This window comes from Mauremys reevesii, unplaced genomic scaffold (assembly GCF_016161935.1).
Source record: "Mauremys reevesii isolate NIE-2019 unplaced genomic scaffold, ASM1616193v1 Contig90, whole genome shotgun sequence".
Taxonomy (NCBI): domain Eukaryota; kingdom Metazoa; phylum Chordata; order Testudines; family Geoemydidae; genus Mauremys; species Mauremys reevesii.
Window position 1 is genome coordinate 139,893 of NW_024100907.1, and position 10,129 is coordinate 150,021.

Sequence of the window (10,129 nt, forward strand, 5' to 3'; positions counted from 1 at the left end):
GAGTGGGGAAAAGCCCTGTTGCAATTCTTGCGGTTTGATTGCTAGTCTCATTATGGCTTGGTCTACACTACAGACTTGTAAGGCAGCTTACATTGACCTAATTCTGACACTGTACACACTACAACCTTGCTCCTGCTGATGTAAGTGCCCTACTACACCAACATCATAACTCCACCTCCACGAGAGGCCTGGGGCTTATGTCAGTGCAGTTAGGGTGACACAATGTCTGTGTAGACACTGCCTTACTTACGTCAGCTGTTGGCTGTCATTCTTGTCAATTTCATGGATGCATGCTAGAGCCATGAAATTGACAAAAAAGAGAGTTGGGAGTGGGGGGCTCCAGCTAGAGCCTGGTTGCCCCCAGGCTCCCTGCTCCCAGCCAGGCTACACTCACCCTGTTCCCCACTCAGAGCTGGGTGGTGCCTGCCAGGCTCCCCTGCTCCCTACTCCCAGCCCGGCTGCACCTGTCTGGCTCCCCACTCCCAGCTGGGCTGCTGCCTGGGACTACAGGCACAGAGCCACCCAGACTACGGGCACAGAGCTCCACGCCAGGAGCCCAGGGGGCCAGCCACACTCCTGGCAGCAGGAAGCGGGAATCTGGCTCCCAGCAGAGGGGAGCCAAGAGATCAGGGGTAGCCAGGCTCCTCATGGGGAGCTGCACGGCTCTCAGCCCCCTACACTGCCCCTCTTAAGTCTGTGGAAAAGCTCTTGGTGAGGACCCACACAACGGGCAGAAGGAGGGCAGTGTGTACATGAACCATTGCAGGAATTACTGTGGTGGTGTAAGTGACCTGAAATAGGCCAGCTTAAGTTTCTAGTGTAGACTTTCCCGATATTTGGTAAAAGACTCAGCTCCTAGACTTAGGTGGTTACATGAGAATCTCAGCTTTCAGTTTAAGAAAGGAAGTTTTCTAGCCCTCATGGTTGCAGAAAGAAGCCTCAAATCATGAACCAAGTTTAACTTAAAGGCTTAGGAACCAGAAGACAAACAGAAACCAAAAGGACACCAAAATGTTTGTTTTAATCTCAAGATTTTTAAACTAATCTCATGATATTTGAGGCCTTACTCCCGATTTCCAAACACTTGGAGATGGCAGTGCTGGAAATGTCTGTTGTTATATCCTTGGGGCAGCCGGTTTAGGAAGAAATCACTTGAGGCCAGTCAGCAGACAGCTAACCAAAACCTCCATTTTATTTACAGAGACAGAGAGCTCACTCAGCCGGTTGAAACCGGCTGAGCTATCCCTTAATAGTCTAACTCAGTTGCCATAGTAACAAAACCCATGACAACCAAATACACAACATATTCCTCCCCCCCTAATAAGAACATCCCCTAAATAAAACACACACTAAACTAGAGAAGGAGGGTAGACTGCCTCCATTCCCATCTAAACCCTGGGGATTATTTTGCCCCATAACCGTGGGTTCGCCCTAACTAAAGATCCAGCCGATGAGGAGGCCTTCTGTCTCTAGGTGGATTACGGCGAACTTCTGGTGTTGTTGCACCCGAAAGTACTAGGGGCTCAGGGTCCGCAGCACGAATAGGTGAGGAGGTGGTATCAGCTCGTGCTGGGCAAAGGGGTATCTCAGCTGCTGGCAGTAATGGAGGAGAACAGTCAGGAACAGGTGACTCATGATTCGGTGTCTCACCAGGAGGGGTGAAGTCAGACCCCTCAACTGCAGATGGGTCCTGTAGACTGGCATGACCTGGCAACAGCTGATCTACATGTCGCCGCCAGGTAAGATTCTCTGCAGTCCGGACTGTATAGGAAACAGGTCCTGTTTGAATGATGACAGTGGCCGGGACCCATTTAGCTCTGGAAGTATAATTCCGAGCCAAAACTGGCTGTCCTGGGCTAAAGGTTCGGTCTTTTGCTCTGGGTGCCCGTCTGATGACTTGATATTGCTGCTGATGTTGCACAGTTTGTCTGGGTTCAGAAGGTTTCAGCAGATCAAAGCAAGTGCGCAGCTGTTGTCCCATCATTAGAAAGGCTGGGGAAACCTGGGTCGTAGCATGAGGTGTGTTTCTATAGGAAAGTAAGAAGGTATCCAGACGCTTTTGAATGGAGTGTTGTCCCTTTGCTGATTTCAAAGCGTTTTTCATTGTCTGCACAAATCTTTCAGCTAATCCGTTGGTGGACGGATGATATGGTGCTGACGTGATGTGGTGTATCCCATTTGCCTTCATAAAAATTTGAAACTCCTGAGAGACGAACTGCGGTCCGTTGTCGCTCACAAGTTGTTCTGGCAGACCAAAACGACTAAAGAGTCCTCGTAGTTTTTGGATAGTACTCTCTGTAGTAGTGGACTGCATTATAGAGACTTCTGGCCATTTAGAATGGGCATCTACTGCCACCAAGAACATGCTTCCTTCAAGGGGGCCAGCAAAGTCAACGTGAATATGTTGCCACGGGTTTTCAGGCCAGTCCCATGGGTGTAGGGGTGCCCACTGGGGTGCATTTCTTACACCCTGATATGACATACAAGCTTTTGCCTTCTCTTCAATAGCACCATCCAATCTAGGCCACCAAAAATAGCTTCGTGCAATTTCCTTCATGCGCACTATTCCACAGTGACCGGAATGGAGCTGTTCTAACATCTGTGATCTCAGGGGTGGTGGAATAATGACACGCCTCCCCCACAACAAACAACCAGATTGGACCGATAACTCCGTCCGCCTGGACATGTAGGGAAAAAGGTCGGGTGAGACCGAAGAGGTTTGTCGAGATTTTCCATGCATCACCAGGTCCATAACTTGGGATAATACTGGGTCAACGCGGGTTGCCTTCTTTATCTGAGTAGCAGTGATGGGTGTATTCTCTACCTGTTCAAAGTAGAAGATTTCCTTTTGGGCACTATCTTGATGTTTGACCGGTAAAGGCAACCTTGAGAGGCCATCTGCATTGCCGTGCAGAGTGGATTTCCAATATTTGATTTCATATGTGTGTGCAGAAAGTATCAATGCCCAACGTTGCATACGACTAGCAGCTAATGGGGGAATGCCTGTGTAGGGTCCAAAAATTGATGTCAGAGGTCGATGGTCTGTAAGAAGAGTAAACTTTCACCCAAATAGGTACTGATGAAACTTCCTAATTCCAAAAACAATTCCTAATGCCTCACGTTCGATTTGGGCGTAGTTAGTTTCTGCTTTGCTTAGAGTGCGTGAAGCAAAAGCAATAGGTCTTTCTTCTCCGAAGGCATAATGTGTGACACGACCGCTCCCACTCCATAAGGGGAAGCATCGCAGGCCAATTGCAGGGGTAAGGACGGATCAAAGTGCGTTAGAACTTCAGAATTTAACAATGCATCCTTAGCTTTGTTAAATGCAACATCACAGGCTTCAGTCCACTTCCAGGCCTTGTTCTGCCCAAGGAGCTCATGAAGTGGTTTTAGCAGTGTGGCTAACTGTGAGATGAACTTCCCATAATAGTTCAGTAGTCCTAGAAATGAGCACAGCTGGCTTACATTTCGAGGTGGGGGAGCCTCCACAATAGCTTTAACTTTTGCAGGGGCCTTATGAAGACCTGCAGAATCGATGATGTGTCCCAAATATTCAACAGAGGGCTTGAAGAATTCACACTTGTCTTTGCGAACTCGTAGGCCATACTCTTCCAGTCTTTGTAGGGTAGCCTCTAAATTCTTTAAGTGATCCTCTTCATTTCTTCCAGTGACCAGGATATCATCCAGATAGCACTGAATTCCTGACAAGCCACACAAGATCTGGTCCATAGCCCTCTGGAACAGGGCGGGAGCCGATGTGATTCCGAAGAGTAGGCGACAGTATCGATAAAGCCCCTTATGAGTCACAATAGTCAACAGCTCTTGGGACTTTTCATCGATGTGCATCTGTAAATATGCTTGACTCAGATCAATCTTACTGAACTTTTGTCCCCCAGCCAGGCCTGCGAAGAGGTCATCGATGCGGGGAAGCGGGTATTGCTCTGCACACAACACTGGGTTGACAGTGACTTTAAAATCACCGCAAATCCGGAGAGAGCCATCTTTCTTTACTATTGGAACGATAGGAGTGGCCCATGAGCTATGGGTAACTGGTATTAGGACTCCATTGGTGACCAGGTGCTCCAGGTCTGCTTCAACTTTTGGCCTGATGGCATATGGCACAGTTCGGGCTTTCAGATATTTTGGTGGACTGCCAGGTTTAATGTTCAATGTCACAGTGATTCCCTTCATACTTCCCAAATCATCTCCAAAAACAGCAGCATGTTTCCTTAGTATAGGGGTTAGACTGGTTTCTTCTTTAGTCATCCGGTGCACTTCTGCCCAGTTCAGCTGAATCTTCCCAAGCCAAGACCTACCCATTAAGGCTGGGTAGTCACCTCTCACCACAAACAGTGGCAATTTAGCCGCCTGTCCATTGAGCTCCACCTTAACATCAATAGTGCCCAACATGGGCACAGCTTCACCTGTATACATCTTCAGAACAGTTTTTGTTGCCTTAAGCGGAAGATGCTGTAGCTTTTCCTTATACACAGTCTCAGGAACCAGCGAGACAGCTGCACCGGTGTCTAGTTCCATGCGTATAGGTTTGCCCTCCAATAAGGGGGTTACCCAGTATTCATGTGAGCCCGCTGCCAAAGACAAAGCATGCAGTGGCACTTCCTCTTGTGAGGAGGTGTCACCTTGATCATCCTGGGTCTGCTCTAGGGTATGCAAGGTTCCTCTTTTTGTCAGCCAGACCACAGGCCTCTTTTTCTTTTGTTTACAGGCATACTCGATGTGTCCCTTTTTGCCACAGTGTCGACACACCAGGTCCTTACACCAGCATTCTGATGCCTGGTGACCCAGCTTACCACAGCGGTAACATTCTTGACTCTGCACCGTTTGTGGGTCAGTTCTTGTGACACTTTTTGCACCCTAGGGGATGCACCGATGTATTGTGCCTCCCTTGTAGCCAGTTCCATGGAGACAGCAATATCAACAGCCTTCTGTAATGTAAGCTGAGCCTCTGTCAGTAGGTGCTTCCGTATAGCTTCATTGCAGAGGCCACACACTAACCTGTCACACAGGGCATCATTTAACATCTCTTTAAATTCACAGTGTTCTGTTAGCTTTTTTAAAATGGCTACAAATTGTACAACTGTTTCATCTTCCTTTTGGTCTCTTTTGTGGAACCTATATCTTTCAGCAATTACCAGTGGTTTTGGGGAGAAATGAGACCCCAGGATTTCCACAATGTCACTGTAAGATTTAGTCTCAGGCTTAACAGGGTGCAGTAAGCTGCGTAGCAGAGAGTAGGTTTTAGCCCCTACAACAGTTAAGAATATTGGCACCTTCTTCACTTCTGTAATGTCATTTGCAATACCAAAAAGCTCAAAATGCTCAGTATACACATGCCAATGCTCTGTATTCTCATCAAAAGGCTCCAGGGGCCTGGTCAGAGTAGCCATGATTTTTAGTTTCACTTTCACAGTCAGTGCAAACAAGCAGCTTTTCTTCTTTGTTTGGTCTTTACCTTGACTTCTACTTCCTTCTGTTACTGGAGCAGCACCAGGATCCCATCCTCGTCGCCAGTGTTATATCCTTGGGGCAGCCAGTTTAGGAAGAAATCACTTGAGGCCAGAGAGCAGACAGCTAACCAAAACCTCCATTTTATTTACAGAGACAGAGAGCTCACTCAGCCGGTTGAAACCGGCTGAGCTATCCCTTAATAGTCTAACTCAGTTGCCATAGTAACAAAACCCATGACAACCAAATACACAACATCTGTGTTACCCAGTGATCCACAGGAACAATCTCCGGGGTCGGGGGGAATGTGGGTTATGCAGAAAATAAGTGACGCTGGCCAAAGCGATGTTTGTGAGGAGTCTCCTCTCCTTGTAGAGCTCTGTGCATGGACACTTTTGAGACAGAAATTGCAGAAAGGGTTGCTGAGCAAATAACCTGGAACAGCCTCTACTGACCACTAGAGGTCACTGTCACTTCACTAAAATACAGCTATTGTTAAACTAACCTTCTCAGCTGTATCCCCATCCTGAGTTCTGCTAAACACTGTTAAATGGACTGAAATACCTGATGATTCCTAGCTAAGGCCCTAATCCTGCAAACACTGGAGCCCACTTGTTACACTTGTCACATGAATATTCTCACTGACTCAAGGGTGACACCAGCCTCTTCCTGGTCGGGGGACTGAGGTGGGCCAGACAGAAAACTGGGGGGCTGTGCTCCTCCTCACCATTAGGTCCCACCCCCTTCTGTGGCCCTGCCCCGTGCCCAGGGTTGCAGGCTGGAAGCCAGAGCCAAGCAGTGACAGGCTGATTGCAGCTGTTAAAACTGTCCAAAAGGGGGACCTGGCTCCAGGCTAACAGAGCTCTTTGGGGGCGAAGCCCAGGAGCCTGGGCCAGAGCAGGTCAATCTAGGCCACTGTGAGGAGCCCCGGACTGTCCACCAGCCCTGGATGATGCATCTCGGCAGGCAGGGACATGTGCTGGGGGCTGCTGTTGGGCACCCCGGCACCCGGCCCGGGCTTACTTCTCTGCTGCTGCTGGAGATGGGCACCCAGCCAGCAGCCACCACTCTCTCCACTCTGCCTTCAGAACTAGTCGACTGGAGAGTGGCAGCTGCTACTGGGTGGCTATGGGGATGCTAAGACAAATTTTGGGGTGGCTATAGCCCCTGCAAGCCCCACCCTAGTGCCAACTTCAGTGGGACTGGCCAGATCAGCAAAGTTACATGAATGGATTTGCAGGATCAGGGCCCAAACAAGGTGGCAGTGCCCTGGATGGTAATGGCAAGAACAGGGCCCTGTGATGGGGTTAGTTAGTGGCCTGGCTTCAGGTTTGTAATCAATCTCTTCAGTATGCATAGGGACCCAATTGTACCAGAGCACCTCACAGTCTGAGGCTGAGGGCTGAGCTCCCACTTTGCACCTCAGAGGAAAGTGGGTTGGGATGAAATGTGCATTTCATTGTACTTGATGAGAATAACATGCAACCATGTATTGTGCAGGCAGGATGAACTCTATGACATCCTCCCCTTTTGGGTTCCTTGCTCTTGCATGTCCCCTGGGGTAGGGGCCTGCCCTGCTCCTCCCCACTCGGTCTCACCTGGCACATGTCTCCTTAGGGACTATGCCAGCCATCGGGAGTTAGAGCAGCTCCTACTGAAGCATCAAGGAGGTGTCACCAAGTCATTGGCATTCCCACACTTCTGCACCTGGCAGATCTCAGCATGGAGAGACTCTACTCCCAGCTGTTTTCTTTATGGAACAGAATGACATAATGGATTAAACTTGTCAGAATCCCAATCAGAGGAACAGAGGGGATAATTCACAGCCCATACTATAGGATGCTCAGCCATGTTAGGTGAGTGCACACAGGTGTAGAATAGATATATTGGCTGTAATGTGCCTCCTTTGATATTTTCAGATTGGAATCTGCACTCCCTAAGAAATGAAGGGGCCTTAGGGACTGAGAGAGACAGCCCATTCCCGCCTCCTGGAGACCCAGGTTATGATGACGTTGAAGCTGGCATCCCTGAGACATCAATATAAGAATCGCTGAGTTCCAATCAAATATCATGTGAGGATGTAAATGCTGTATGATTAGACTCTTTCTCTCTTAAATGCTAACTGGGCATGGGAGCATCAGAGATAGTTCCTGTCATGGATCTAGTTCAGTCACCTTTTATATTGGGGTTTTATGTAGCTGCAAGAAATATAAGTGTGACTGAGACAGGGTCTGTGATTTTCCTTGTAATTTCTCATTGATCAGATTGCCTGGAACTTGTCCTGCTTTTTTATTCCTAATATTTTCTTCATCATGAATTTTTGCTTTTTCATATTGAATCCTTTTAAAAAGTTTATTCCAGGAATGATGCTTCTCTCACAAGGTGCATAAGGGATCATAAGAGAGTGAGATGTAGTCTGAACCACCAAAAAATAATAATTTCAAAATGTCACCTCAGGTTGTTCAATAGGGTGTTGGATGGAGAATGAACATTCCGTCCCTTGTGTGGTAATGGTTAAAAACCCAGCAACAGAATAATCCTAACTCCAGAGATGGCCCTAACTGCCATCCAAACTCCAGACTTTCCTTTAAAATCCAGGAGGATAAATGGACATTATTTATAGGAACCTTAATGCACACACACAATTAGATAGCAGCTAAAAGATACCCCCATCCCATCCTCTTCTCTTCTCCTCTATACAAATTCATATACCATGCCCATTACTGTAGCATTGGAGCATCTTTCAGTGGTGCATTAAGTATAAGGACCTTCATCTTTGGTTTATACTGATTTTTTAATGAACATTTGCTGAGTTTTACAAAAATCGTTATTCCATTTTTAACAATTTTTACCCAAATTTTAGAAGCGCTGGAACTTCATCTCCCTGCTCCAGGAGAAATGGCAGCTTGGTAACCTGGATGACCCAGGTTACCATGCCACCATCTCTCCTTCCAGAGTAGGAAGCCAGGTCAAAAGCACTGGAACAACTTGAGTGGTGGTGTATGTACTGGTGTCAATCCCACACCCACCACACACCACATACAGAATACCAGCTTTACAGATAGTGTAGATTGTCATCAGCAGTCAAAGCAAAATAAAAGTAGTTATGATATGATAAAATGGGTTGAAAACAAAAAAACTGTATCTGCTTACATTTCAGAACATACAGAGGGTGAGGGGGGCTTGAAAGTTAAAAAACAAATAGACAAAAAAAATCCTAGGAGAAGAGAGTCATATTTCCCTGATATTTCCCCAGAAAACTGCCAAGTTAATTTTTTCTACTGATTTTCCGCCCTTTTTTAATTTTTGAGATAAACACTGAGGCATTCCCCAGAAATTTCAAACAAAATAAAAACCTAAAATGAAGGCCCTTAATTAAGTGACATTATTGTCTTTCATCATGTGTGTTCATTCTGCCTCCATTCTGTGATCCAGGACAGCCAGCAGAGAGAGGGCACACCATACCAGAACTCTCATGAGGCCTGACACTCTCATTGTCCCAATTCACTCATATAATCTGTATCTAAAAGGTGTTGTGTAAGATGTTCTATGCAAACTGCTAACATGCTGCACATTAATATAATGGCATGATGTATGTACAGGTGCTGTATAAAGAAATAGAGATGTGTGCTGGAAATGTATTTCTAAAATGTGTTAGACAGACTGTGCCTAAGCGCTGCCTTTCTCAAACAAAGGAATGTGTTTTTGCAGCTTGCCTGTGTCTCCAGTGTAAATTAAGCAAGGTGTGACCTAAGACAATGAAATGGACATTTACAAGCAAGGTAGACAAAGCCATCATGGGGGAATTGAACAATTAACCATCTTGATGGGGGATGGAGGCTACACTCCCAGAAAGCCTCCCTACCTCTTGAAGCAGGGTCAATGGACTTTGAGAAGATATAAGCAAAGGCAAAAAGTTGTTTTGTCATCTATCCCAGGCAACAGGTCACAGCACTTTCAAGCCTATGACAGTTGGGTCCTGTGGTGTGGGAGACCAGGGATGCTGATGACTTGATGTAAGTTATGAAACTGATCAGGCAAAGATTGTAACTTTCTAGTATTAAATTTCAGTCACCTGAAAGTATGTTTTGTTTTATTTGTAACCTTTCCTATCTGTTACTTGTAATCACTCCAACTTATGCCCTTATTAATAAACATTTTTTTTGTTTAATTACAGAAACATCTCAGAGTTGTGCATTAAGTTGAAGCATGGGTTTTAGCCAAACTATCAGGCTTCTGTGTGTACCCTGTCTCTGTGGAGGCAGGGAATGCAATCATTTCTGTGAGGGTACAGTGAGAGGGACTGGGCATTGCAGGGGAAATGATTTTGGGAGTCTCAGGACTGGAAGGGTGACGTTGATGTCACCCTCCAAGAAGTAAACAGGGTGGTGGAAGCCAGGGTGAGGCCACTGTGCTGTGATCAGGCTGCTGGTGTCAGGGCCCTGAGCCAAAGCTGCACAGGACAGAGACATCCAGGGTTACAGGACAGGCAGTGACACAACTCCTTACTGGTCTGAATGAAACCCCAAAATGTCAGAAAAGGGCCTTAGTTAAGTGGCATTATTTTCTGTCATCATGTGTGGTTCATTCTCCCTCCTCCCCTAGGGGCAAAAGCACATATGGATTTTGGAGGGTTACAGGCAGTTAATGGTGGTTTTGTTTT

The 10,129-nt window shown here is 46.7% G+C and overlaps 1 long non-coding RNA gene across 1 annotated transcript; it reads left to right on the forward strand.

Moving 5' to 3' along the window:
* The first annotated feature begins 5,780 nt into the window (after positions 1-5,780).
* LOC120395044 lies at positions 5,781-9,603 on the forward strand. The gene is made up of 3 exons (XR_005592463.1): positions 5,781-5,929; positions 7,386-7,538; positions 9,178-9,603. It is a non-coding gene; the product is annotated as an uncharacterized LOC120395044 (long non-coding RNA).
* The last annotated feature ends 526 nt before the right edge of the window (positions 9,604-10,129 follow it).